The sequence below is a fragment of the Eubalaena glacialis genome, chromosome 6 (genome assembly GCF_028564815.1).
Source record: "Eubalaena glacialis isolate mEubGla1 chromosome 6, mEubGla1.1.hap2.+ XY, whole genome shotgun sequence".
NCBI classification, from domain to species: domain Eukaryota; kingdom Metazoa; phylum Chordata; class Mammalia; order Artiodactyla; family Balaenidae; genus Eubalaena; species Eubalaena glacialis.
The window spans coordinates 146,437,969-146,451,695 of NC_083721.1; positions in this window are offsets into that span (position 1 = coordinate 146,437,969).

Below are 13,727 nucleotides of genomic sequence, written 5' to 3' on the forward strand. Positions count from 1 at the left end.
GGCCCGGAGACCCGCCTCCCGCAGGGACGTCCACCACGGTACCTTGGCCACGGCTTCTGCCACAGCTGTCGCCCTCCTCCTCACATTCCAAGGCTCCGCGAGGCTGTCCGGCCGTGCTCGTCCCGAGCTCCGAGACCCCTTGGTCTCAGGGACCCTCTCTCAACGCCGCTGACCGCTTCAACCACATTCGAAATTCTCCGCCGCGCTCACCCATTGGCTGGCTGGACGCGGTCACGTGACGCTGCGGCGCAGCCCACGGCGCAGGCAGAGCCCCGCCCCGCCGGGCGGCCTCATGTGACGCAATCCCGCCGAGAATCCGCATCCGGGCATCCGTCGCCCCCTCCCGCGGGGGCGGAGCCAGTTGCCCGGCGCTTTTCGACTAGGAGTTGTTGGTTTTTGGGGATGGAACCTCTCCGACACCTTTCAGGGCGGGTATTTTAGGGAGTTCAAAAGCTTCCTGTTTGTCTAGTCTTACAGCTGCCCGTCTTCGAGGTTATGCGCAAGGGCTCCCTCTTGTGAGACGAATCTTCTCGGTTGTTTGCCCGCCCAAGCAGTCAACCTGCCGCACGGAGGCGGTTAAAGGGATATTCAAACCAAAATAGGGAGCAGCTTTTGGATTAACGGGATTTTGTTAGGGAGGTTGCACATATCTGAAATATTCAGATCCAGGTTCTTTCTCTTTGCCCGACTACCTCTGGCTCTTTTCCCCTCAGGCAGTGACACCAGCATCCATCCAGTTACCTGCCCAGAAGACTGGGGAATCTTCCTGATTTTTTATTCTCCCATAGCTTCTCCACGTCCAGTCAGTTACCCAGTCCGGTCACTTCTACTTTCTAAGTATTATTCAGGTCCAGACTCCACTAATTTCCATCTTCTAATCCAGGCACCCACCTAATCCCTTTCCATGAAGTGCGTTAGTACCTGCTCTGACTGCAGAGTCTATCCCGTTATGTTGTCAGAGTGATTTCCCCAAAATGCTGGCTCTGACCTTAAAGAAAATTTAAGCTTTCTTCATGTTAGTGTGACCTTACCACTAACATGTTAATGTTAGTGACTGGTTTGTAGCCCATCAGCTACAAACTAGTAAGTTTAATAATTCTACTACTCTAAAAAAATGGAAGTTTTTAGTAACTAATCACATTAAAGTTAACTCCTTCATTCATGCTTTATGAACTGAGCTGTAACTGCTGAAAGCTGAGCTTCTAACCACTTCTAGTTTGAAGTCTCCTGACTCGCAGTTTGATTCGCCTAATAAAATGTTCACATCAAGTAATGCTCTCTGAATTTACTTTTGAGAATGCTCTGTGGGTCCACTGGAGTTCTGTGAGCAGGTTCCATATCAGTACCTCTATAACTGGGGACACAGGGGTGCTGACAGCGCTGAGAGGCCTTTCTGGTTCCTTTTGAGCCAGAACTTGCTTTGGACCTAGAATGGCAATGGTGTTCTATGAAATATGAATAACTGAGGAACGTTATTATTTTCTAACTGTACTTTCTAACCACTCACTCTAAAAAGGATGACATAGAAGGAAAATGAATGATAGGACAATTCATAATTTCTTTTCAGTCCATCTCATTAGTAAGCTGAAGGTAAAGTGTTGGTAGAATGTGTACAGATAAAGAAATATAAACAGTACAGTTAGTCTTGTGCAGCATTTCTACTGTTCTGGTAAGAATGAAATACATATGCATGTAAGAGCTACGAAATATGAATTATGTGATTTTGGTGATTCTGCACATGCAAGTTAAATGCTCTTATATTTGCATTTAAAACTAGCATTGACCAATATAAAGATGAATGGTACAATTCATGCTAATGCTTGAAATTTTAAATTTTCCTTCACTTAGAATGACATTAAATGTCAAATGAAAATACACGTTGACAAGTTGAGATGGATACTATGGAAGAAAGGCAAAATCTATAATTTTCTTTTTGCAAGTTATGTATGTATGTATATATAATGCTACAATGATCCTAGGGGTTCATATATCTTTTTTAATTAGTGTTTTTTCCTCAAAAAATTACCCAGAAGTGGAATTGCTGGATCATACGGTAGTTATATTTTTAATTTTTTGAGGAATCTCCATGCTGTTTTCCATAGTGGCTGCACCAATTTGCATTCCCACCAGCAGTGTACTAAGGTTCCCTTTTCTCCACATCCTCACTAACACTTGTTATTTGTTGTCTTTTTGATGATAGCCATTCTGACAGGTATAAGGTGCTATCACATTGCAGTTTTGATTTGCATTTCCCTGATGATTAGTGGTGTTGATCATCTTTTCATGTGTCTGTTGACCATCTGTATGTCTTCTTTGATAAAATGTCTATTCAGGTCTTCTGCCCATTTTTAAAATTAGGTTGTTTGTTTTTTTGATATTGAGTTGTCTGAGTTCTTTGTATGTTTTGGATATTTATTCCTTATGAGATATATTGTTTGCAAATATCTTCTCCCATTCAGTAGGCTGCCTTTTCATTTTGTTTAGTTTCCTTTGCTATGCAAAAGCTTTTTAGTTTGATGTAGTCCCATTTGTTTATTTTTGCTTTTGTTCTCCTTGCCTGAGGGGACATATTAAAAAAATATTGCTAAGACTGATGTCAAAGAGTGCACTGCCTATGTTTTCTTCTAGGAGTTTTATGGTTTCAGTTCTTACATTTAAGTCTTTAAACCATTTTGAGTTTATTTTTGTATATGGTGTGAAAAAGTCCTCTTTGTCTCTTGTTACAGTTTTTGCTTAAAGTTTATTTTGTCTGATATAAGTATAGCTATCCTGACTTTCTTTTGGCTTTCATTTGCATGGAATATCTTTTTCCATCCCTTTACTTTGTCATGTATTCAAATTTCACCCTCTTAAAATATGTTTAATTGGAATTATGATTGGCTAGATTTAACTAGAGCTTCCTGATTCTTTTCAGTAATGCTGATATACTTTTTTTTTTTAGGTTTTTAACATGTCTATGTATTGCTAATTTTTAAAAAATTTTAATTGAAGTATAGTTGATTTATAATGTTGTGTTAATTTCTTCTGTACAGCAAAATAACTCAGTTATACATATACATATATATATATATATATATATATATATATATTCTTTTTCATATTCTTTTCCATTATGGTTTGTCACAGGATACTGAATATAGTTCCCTGTGCTATACAGTAGGACCTTGTTGTTTATCCATTCTGTATATAATAGTTTGCATCTGCTAATACCAAACTCCCAATCCATCCCTCCCCTACCCCCCGCCCTCTTGGCAACCACAAGTCTGTTCTCTATGTCTGTGAATCTGTTTTTTTTTCCCCTAGATATGTTGATTTGTATCATATTTTAGATTCCACATGTAAATGGTATCATATGATATTTGTCTTTGTCTGACTTACTTCACTGAGTATGATAATCTCTAGGTCCATCCATGTTGCTGGAAGGCATTATCTCGTTCTTTTTTTTTTAACCATATTTTAATTGAAGTATAGTTGATTTACAATGTTGTGTTAATTTCATGTGTACAGCAAAGTGATTCAGTTATACATCTATATTATATATAATCTATTCTTTTGCAGATTCTTTTCCATTATAGGGTATTACAAGATATTGAATATAGTTTCCTGAGCTATACAGGAGGTCCTTGTTTCCCATCGTTTTTATTTTTTAAATTAATTTTTATTGGAGTATTGTTGATTTACAATGTTGTGTTAGTTTCTGCTGTACAGCAAAGTGAATCAGTTATACATATACATATACCCACTCTTTTTTAGATTCTTTTCCCATATAGGTCATTACAGGGTATTGAGTAGAGTTCCTTGTGCTATACAGTAGGTTCTTATTAGTTATCTAATTTATATATAGTGGTGTGTATATGTCAATCCCAATCTCCCAATTTATCTCTCTCCCCTTCCCCCCTTGGTAACCATAAGTTTGTTTTCTACATCTGTGACTCTATTTCTGTTTTGTAAATAAGTTCATTTGTACGATTTTTTTAGATTCCACATATAAGCGATATCATATGGTATTTGTCTTTCTCTGTCTGACTTCACTCAGTATGACAATCTCTAGGTCCATCCATGTTGCTGCAAATGGTATGATTTCATTATTTTTTATGGCTGAGTAATGTTCCATTGTATATATACACCACATTTTCTTTACGCATTCATCTCTCCATGGACATTTATGTTGCTTCCATGTCTTGGCTATTGTAAATAGTGCTGCTATGAACGTGGGGGTGCATATATCTTTTCAAATTAGAGTTTTGTCTAGGTATATGCCGAGGAGTGGGATTTCTGGATCATATGGCAATTCTATTTTTAGTTTTTTGAGGAACCTCCATACTGTTCTCCATAGTGACTGCACCAATTTACATCCCCAGCAACAGTGTAAGAGCGTTCCCTTTTCTACACACCCTCTCCAACGCTGATATACTTTAAAAAATCCACAGTAGGAGCACCCTTAAAACAACTCGAGTCATGCAGTAATTAATCATCATACTAGAAAGTGGTTATTACCCTTATCTCTTTTCTAAAGTATATTATTGCTTCACATATCGGGAATTACTTATTGCTATGGTGTTCCCCCCAAATTCATAGTTGAAATCCCAATGCCCAATGTGATGGTATTAGGAGGTGGGGGTCTTTGGGAGGTGCTTAGGTCAAGAAGACTGAGCCCTTATGAGATTAATGAGCTTCCAAAAGAGACCCCACAGAGATCCCTAGCCCTTTCCACCATGTGAGGACACAGCGAGAAGTCTCTGTCTATGAACAAGGAAGCTCTCACTACACACTGAATCTGCCATGATCCTGGACTTCCCAGCCTCCAGAACTATGAAAAATAAATTTCTGTTGTTTATAAGGCCCCAAGAATGTGATATTTTGTTATAGCAGTTTGATTGGACTAACACACTTATTAAGTGAAATAATTTATGGTACACTGATAGTATTCTATAAATAAAAAGGAAAAGGTGTATATAGGATTTAATCTAGTCGGGAAAAAGATACAGAATCCTGTGGAAAATTAGGTAACAGTTATTTCATAACTAAGAAAGCTAATGAACTTATAAGATGATAAGGAACTGAATATTGCCAGGTGAGAATTAGAAAATGAATGTTATTAGTTGAGGAAATGGAAGCAATGTAATGACACTAATTGATTTCATTCATTTCCAGAACAAATGTAATTTTAAACACAAAGGCAGAGAGTGCTCTTGCCTACCTGATATTCTTTGTCTTCTCTCTTAATGGTAGAACCTCAGCATCGTTGAAGCAGCAACGTGACCAGCTATAAAGAGCATTTCAAAGTTCCCTGTCACAGAAATACCTAGTGTGAATGGAAGTCCTTATATGGGAAACTATGTAAATTCTGTGACCTATTTATTTTCTTAAGCTTCTGTCTTAAGAAGAGTCTAAATCCTAAACCAGGTAGAGCAAAAAAGGTTTCATCTCTCATGCCACATATCATCATGCTGTAATTACTTGTTTCAGTGTCTGTCCTAAAATGTGTAAGCTCTCTGAGGCCAGGGGCTGTGTACAGTGGACCTCAGAAGAGGCACAGAATAAATATTTGTTGCATGAATAAATGAATGAATGTGAATGAATGAATGAAGCAATGGCCATCTGAACTTTGTGTTGGGAAGGATTCTGAGTTATTATTTTACTCAGGGGAAATAATGCCATTGCCAATTTGTTATGACTGTCATAGGCATGCCATAGGGGAGGTGACACATATATTGGAGAAGTGTCATTTTCATTTCAGCTTTATGTTATAAACACAAATCACTAACTTTATACTCTTTTATTGTGAAGTTTGATTTTGTGTTATGTGTTGATGTAATAAGCATTAAAGGAATAATCAGAACATTAAAATGGGAATGAAACCAGTTTGTTTAGTTCAATCTCCTTCAAGTTATGGATTTTGCAAGTTAAGTGCTTTATGGAAAGTCTCACAGTTTCTTGAAGTGATTTCTTGTATTTTTTCCCCCACATGCTCCTGCCTCACCTTATTAACCACTTCATCTCCCCTAATTTAACCACCCATTACAGAGTGGTGTGGCAATTATTCTAGCACAAGGAGAAGTGGAAAAAACAGCGTCAGAGATTATTTTGAAATTTCATGAAAAGTCCTGAAACACTGAAACTCTGAAATTTTTGTTGCTCTCCTCTTTCCAATACCCTCTCAATCCAATTTTTGTAAAGATAAATTGATAGTAAGTGCACAATGATGGAAACTGATACAGTTTTTTCAGTTTTTTAAAACTTTCTGAATCACACACCCTTAATTCTATCCACTTTTGATGAGAAGCATGTTTATTCAACATTCATTGCTATTATACAAAATATTATAAAGTATCTACATTGTGGTTTATCCTTAGAAATCTTAATTCCATTTAATGTTATTTTATAATTTCTTTTGGAAGACCTTTCTTCCAGTAAACAGGATCTTTCTTTGCCCTACAAACTGCTGAAAGACTAGAAAGGAAATGTGGGCTGAGAGAAGCTCAGGTTTTTTTGTTTTTTCTTTTTTTTTAATGGAAGTATAGTTGATTGACAATGTTGTGTTAGTTTCAGGTGTACAGCAAAGTTATTCAGTTATACATATACATGTATCTATTCCTTTTCAGATTCTTTTCCCATTTAGGTTATTACAGAATATTGAGTAGAGTTCCCTGTGCTATACAGTAGGTCCTTGTTGTTTATCTATTTTATATATAGTAGTGTGTATGTTAATGCCAATCTCCTAACTTAACACCCCCCTGCCGCCAGAAAAGGTCAGTTTTACCTAAGATGGCACCATGTGTCAATGAGGGAGGGGCTGACGATGAGAAAGAGGCAAACGGCAAAGGAGGCATGGCAACCAGAATATGGTTTCTAGAATAGGCAAGAGATGCCCACACACTTGCAAAACCCCACACTATTTCTTAGATTACCTATGGCACTGCTATTATATGAGCATGGCTAGCTACACGTGAAATGTCTCAGCTTCATGTGCAATGTGAAACAACAGGAAAAAATGCTAACACTATTTTCCAGCATTTTTGTGTTTTAGATATTATTTTGTTCAAATAGAAATGCAGTGTTTATTCATAGCCTCAGACTTTGGTCATGACTTAGTATAGAGTTATAATAAAAATAAAATATGGTTCACTTGAGACACTTGTGGATTATCCTATTAAATTTCCTCAGTGGCAGGACATTCAATAGTGGATTATTCCTTTTAACAGTAGTTAGTGAACTCTGTCAGACTGGGACAATGCACTGAGGGAAGGTAAGTTTTGCCTTATCTAAGAGACAGACTGGGACAGTCACATATTGAAACTCTTTCACTGGGGAACTTGGTAAAAACACAGAGGCACGGGCCTTATTCTACCTTCGTGACTCTGGGCCTTTCTCTTCTTTATGAGTTCTCCAGATATATATTCATCAGATTTTTGTGTGCACATAAATCACTTGGGGATCTTGTTAAAATGCAGCTTCTGATTCAGTAGACTTGAGGCTGGGCCTGAGAGTCTGTATTTCTAACAAGTTCCCAGGTGTTGCTGATGCTGCCAGTCTATGGAGCACATTTTGAGGAGCAAAACTAAGAGAGTGGGCTTCCCTGGTGGCGCAGTGGTTGAGAATCTGCCTGCCAATGCAGGGGACACGGGTTCGAGCCCTGGTCTGGGAAGATCCCACATGCCGTGGAGCAATTAGGCCCGTGAGCCACAACTACTGAGCCTGCGCATCTGGAGCCTGTGCTCCGCAACAAGAGAGGCCGCGATAGTGAGAGGCCCGCGCACCACGATGAAGAGTGGCCCCCGCTTGCCGCAACTAGAGAAAGCCCTCGCACAGAAACGAAGACCCAACATAGCAATCAATCAATCTTTTAAAAAATCAACAAGAAAACAAAAAAACTAAGAGAGTGATTCTCAAACACCGCACTGGAATCACCTGGGGATAGTAAAAATTACCATCTAGTGCCCACCCCCAGATATCTTGATTTGGTGACTAAAGAGGTGGAGAGATGCTAAGGCACTAAGGGTTCTTAAAAGCTTCCAGGGGATTCAGCCAAATCTGAGAACCACTGTGGTAAGCGACAAACTCTAGGGCACCTGGTGTCTTTGGCTACCCACCCTCTTGACACTTAGGTTCTAAACCCCTTTTTGGAGAGTGATCTATGTTCCTGTCTCCACCTGGAAACAGATCTATTCCATTTGAAAGCAAGTTGGAGACACGGTTCCGCTACTATGAAAAACCTTATTATGATCCCACTCCTGGGCATGTACCCAGACAAAACTATAATTCGAAGAGATACATGCACCCCTGTGTTCATAGCAGCACTATTCACAATAGCCAGGACATGGAAACAACCTAAATGTCCACTGATAGATGAATGGATAAAGAAGATATGGTACATATATGCAATGGAATACTACTCAGCCATAAAAAAGGACAAAATAATGCCATTTGCAGCAACATGGATAGACCTAGAGATTAACATACTAAGTGAAGTAAGTCAGAAAGAGAAAGACAAATACCATATGATATCACTTATATATGGAATCTAAAATACAACACAAATGAACATATCTATGAAACAGAAACAGACTCACAGACACAGACTTGTTGCCAAGGGGAAGGGGGTGGTGGAGGAAGGAAGGATTGGGAGTTTGGGATTAGCAGATGCAAACTATTACATACAGAATGGATAAACAACAAGGGCCTACTGTATAGCACAGGGAACTATATTCAGTATCCTGTGATAAACCATAATAGAAAAGAATGTGAAGAAGAATATATATATGTATAACTGTCACTTTGCTGTACAGTAGAAATTAACAACATTGTAAATGTTGCAATGTAACAACATTGTAAATCAACTATACTTTAATAAAATTAAAAAAAAAACCTTATGTATCTCCTAGGAAAAAAAGACGTTCTCTTACACAGCCTCAGCACAATGATCAAAATCAGAAAATTTTACATTGATACAATGCTATTACTTCATCTACAATTTATATTCAAATTTTGATTAGTACAATAATGTTTTTTATAGCTCTATTTTTTCTCAGGTTCATAATCAATCTAGAATTACTCTGTTAGTTTGTTCCTCAGGATTCAGTTTGATTCTAATCCTTTGCTACTATAATGCCAGGGCAGGATGGCTGAGTTCACTTCCCAAAGTGTAAAAATACAAAGTTAACTTTTTTTTTTTTTTTGCCTTTTAAAATATAGCTTTATCTGTGTTATTCTGTCCACTTGCTATCAAGGCCTTCACACATTACAGAGGGTACAAATAAATTTTCTTTAACTTCTATTGCAGCCCACATTTCCTCCTATAATGACTGTTTTGGGTTGCAGACTTGACTCTTCAGCCAGTGCCGAAATAGACGGGTCTCACTTATTTGCTTCTCAAATAGCCCATCTTAAAAAAAGTAATCCACTGGATGCCAAAAGCACGATCCATAAAAGGAAATATTGTTAAAGTGTACCTCATCGAAATAAAAAACTTCTGCCCTGTGAAAGATCCTGTTAAAAGGATAAAAAGACAAGCTACTGCCTGGGAGAAAAATGTTTGCAAACCACTCGTGATAGGGTGAATAATGGCTGCTTAAAACTATCAAGTCCTGATCCCTGGGACTTGTAAATGTTATTTTTATTTGGAAAAAGGGTCTTTGTAGATGTAATTAAGCTAAGGATTTTGAGATAAGATTATTTGAGGTTATCCAAGTGGGCCCTAAATGCTATCACAAGTGTCCTTGTAAGGAAAAGGCAGAGGGAAATTGGACAAGTACACAGAGAAGAGAAGTCAGTGCGATGGAGGCAGAGACTGGAGTGATGCAGCCACCAGGCAAACAGACAGAGGAGAAGGTGATGTGAAGACAGAGCAGAGAGAGGGCAGTGGCCACAAGCCCAGGAATGCTGACAGCCACTAGAAGCTACAAGAGGCAAAGGACGGCTTTTCTTCCAGAGGAAATGCAACCCTGCTGATACCTTTATTTTGAACTTCTAGTCTCTAGAATGGTGAGAGAATAAATTTCCATTGTTTTAAGACACACAGTTTGTGGTAATTTGTTCTAGCAGCGCTGGGAAACTAATACAACACCTATCCAAAAAGGACTAGCATTTTAAACAAATAAAGAACATCACAAACTCAACAGTAAAACACAATCCAGTTAGAAAATGAGCAAAAAGCAGGCACAGACATTTCACTGATGAGGATAAACAGATGGCAGAGAAGCACAGGAAAAAACGTTTAACAGGACTGGCCATCAAGGAAATGCAAATTAAAACCACAATGAGATCCCACTACACACCTATCAGAATGACTAACACAATAAATACTAACACCAAATTCTGATGAGGATGTGGAAAAACTGGGTCACTCATACATAGCTGGTGGGAATGTAAAATGATACAGCTACTCTGGAAAACAGGCAGTTTCTTAAAAAACTGTATACCAGATTACCATATAATCCAGCTATTGCCCTATTGGGCATTCCCCCACCAACACCCTGCCCCACTCCACGGAGAAATAAAAACTTATTTTGACACAAAAACTTGTACATGAATGTTCCTAGAAGCTATATTTCTAACAGCCCCAAACAGGAACCATCCCAGATGTCTTTCAACAGGTGAATGGTTAAACAAATTATGGTGCATCCAAACCAAGGGTAACAAATAGAAAGAAACGAACTATTGATACATGCAACAATTTGGATGAATCTCCAAGAAATTTTGTTGAACAAAAAAAGTCAATCCCAAAAGGTTACACTGTGTATGATTTCATTTATGTAACATTTTCTAAATAACAAACTATTAGAAATAGAGGGCAGATTAATAATTGCCCCTGAATAGAAATGAGGATAGGAAGGGGTGGGAAAAGGTGGGTATGGTTATAAAAGCACAACATGAAAGGCCCTCATGATTTGCCTTTTTTCTAACATTTAAAAAATAAATAATAACTTTATTGAGTTATAATTCACATACCATACAATTCACCCATTTGAAGTGAATACAAATCAATGGTTTTTAGTATATTCACAAATATTTGCAACCATCCTCACAATCAGTTTTAGAGCATTTTCATCACTCTAAAAAGAACCCCCATAACTACTAGAAGTCATTCCCTACTTCTCTCCAATTCCCCCCAACAGCCCTAGGCAAACACTAATCGATTTTCTGTCTCTATAGATTTGCTAATTTTGTATATTTCATATAAACGAAATCATGCAATATGTGATTTTTTGTGACTAGCTTCTTCCACTTAGTACAGTAATTTCAAGGTTCATCTATGATGTAGCATATGTATACATAACTTATTTCTTTTTACTGCCAAATAATATGTCATTGCATGGATATGCCACATTTTATTTATCCATCCATATGTTGGTAGACATTTAGATTCTTTCTGATTTTTGGCCATTATGAATAATTCTGCTATAAATATTTGTATAAATTTTTTTGTGTGTGAGCATATGTTTTCATTTCTCTTGGATATATCCCTAAGAGTAGAATTGCTAAGTCATATGGTAACTCCACATATAACCATTTGAGAACTGCCAGAGTGCTTTTCAAAGCAGCTGCATGATTTTACATTCCTATTAGCAGAATGTGAGGGTTCAAATGGCTCTACATTTTCACCAACACTTACTATCCTTCTTTTTGATTCTAGCCATCCTATGGGTGTAAAGTGGTGTCTCACTCTAGTTTTGATATGCATTTCTCTGATGTGCTAATGATACTGAGCAATTTTTCAGGTTTTTGGGCCATTTGTATCTTCCTTGGAAAAATGTCTATTGAGATAATTTGCCCATTTAAAAAAATTGGGTTTTTTTCCTCTATTATTTAGTTATAAGAGTTCTTTAAGGTCTTTATATATTTTAGACAAAAAATTCTTATCACTGTTGGTGGGAATGTAAATTGATACAGCCACTATGGAGAACGGTATGGAGGTTCCTTAAAAAACTAAAAATAGAACTACCATATGACCCAGCAAACCCACTACTGGACATATACCCTGAGAAAACCATAATTCAAAAAGAGACATGTACCACAGTGTTCATTGCAGCTCTATTTACAATAGCCAAGACATGGAAGCAACCTAAGTGTCCATCGACAGATGAATGGATAAAGAAGATGTGGCACATATATACAATGGAATATTACTCAGCCATAAAAAGAAATGAAACTGAGTTATTTGTAGTGAGGTGGATGGACCTAGAGTCTGTCATACAGAGTGAAGTTAAGTCAGAAAGATAAAAACAAATACCGTATGCTAACACATATATGTGGAATCTAAAAAAAAAAAAAAAGTTTGAAGAACCTAGGAGCAGAACAGGAATAAAGACACAGACGTAGAAAATGGACTCGAGGACACAGAGAGGGGGAAGGGTAAGCTGGGATGAAGTGAGAGAGTGGCATGGACATATATACACTACCAAATGTAAAATAGATAGCCAGTGGGAAGCAGCCGCATAGCACAGGGAGATCAACTCTGTGCTTTGTGACCACCTAGAGGGGTGGGATAGGGAGGGTGGGAGGGAGACACAAGAGGGAGGGGATATGGGGATATATGTATATGTATAGCTGACTCACTTTGTTATACAGCAGAAACTAACACACCATTGCAAAGCAATAATACTCCAATAAAGATGTTAAAAAAAACATAAATAAATAAATAAATAACTCTTATCAGATATATGATTTGTAAAAATTTTCTCCTATTCAGTAAGTTGTCTTTTCACTTTCTTTTTTTTTTTTTTTTAAACATCTTTATTGAAGTATAATTGCTTTACAATGGTGTGCTAGCTTCTGCTTTACAACAAAGTGAATCAGTTACACATATACATATGTTGCCATATCTCTTCCCTCTTGCATCTCCCTCCCTCCCACCCTCCCTATCCCACCCCTCTAGGTGGTCACAAAGCACCGAGCTGATCTCCCTGTGCTATGCGGCTGCTTCCCACTAGTTATCTATTTTACATTTGGTAGTGTATATATGTCCATGACACTCTCTCACCCTGTCACATCTCACCCCTCCCCCTCCCCATATCCTCAAGTCCATTCTCTAGTAGGTCTGTGTCTTTATTCCCATCTTGCCACTAGGTTCTTCATGACCTGTTTTTTTTTTTTTTTTTTTCCCTTAGATTCCATATATATGTGTTAGCATACTGTATTTGTTTTTCTCTTTCTGACTTACTTCACTCTGTATGACAGACTCTAACTCCATCCACCTCATTACAAACACCTCCATTTCATTTCTTTTTATGGCTGAGTAATATTCCATTGTATATATGTGCCACATCTTCTTTATCCATTCATCCGATGATGGACACCTAGGTTGCTTCCATGTCCTGGCTATTGTAAACAGAGCTGCAATGAATATTTTGGTACATGACTCTTTCTGAATTATGGTTTTCTCAGGGAATATGCCCAGTAGTGGGATTGCTGGGTCATATGGTAGTTCTATTTATCTTTTCACTTTCTTAATGGTGTACACTGAAGCACAAAAGTTTTTAATTTTGTTGAAGTCTTATTTATTTCTTTATTGCTATTGCCTGCGCTTTTGGTGTCATATCTAAGAAACCATTGCTTAGTCCAAGGTCACAAAGATTTACACCTTTGTTTTCTTCTAAGAGTTCTATAGTTTTAGCTTTTATGATTTATCTTGAATGTGGTGGTGGATATGTAAACCTACACAGGTAATAATATAGAACTTCATACATACACACACTCAACAGATGAGTAGTACAAGAAAAATGAGG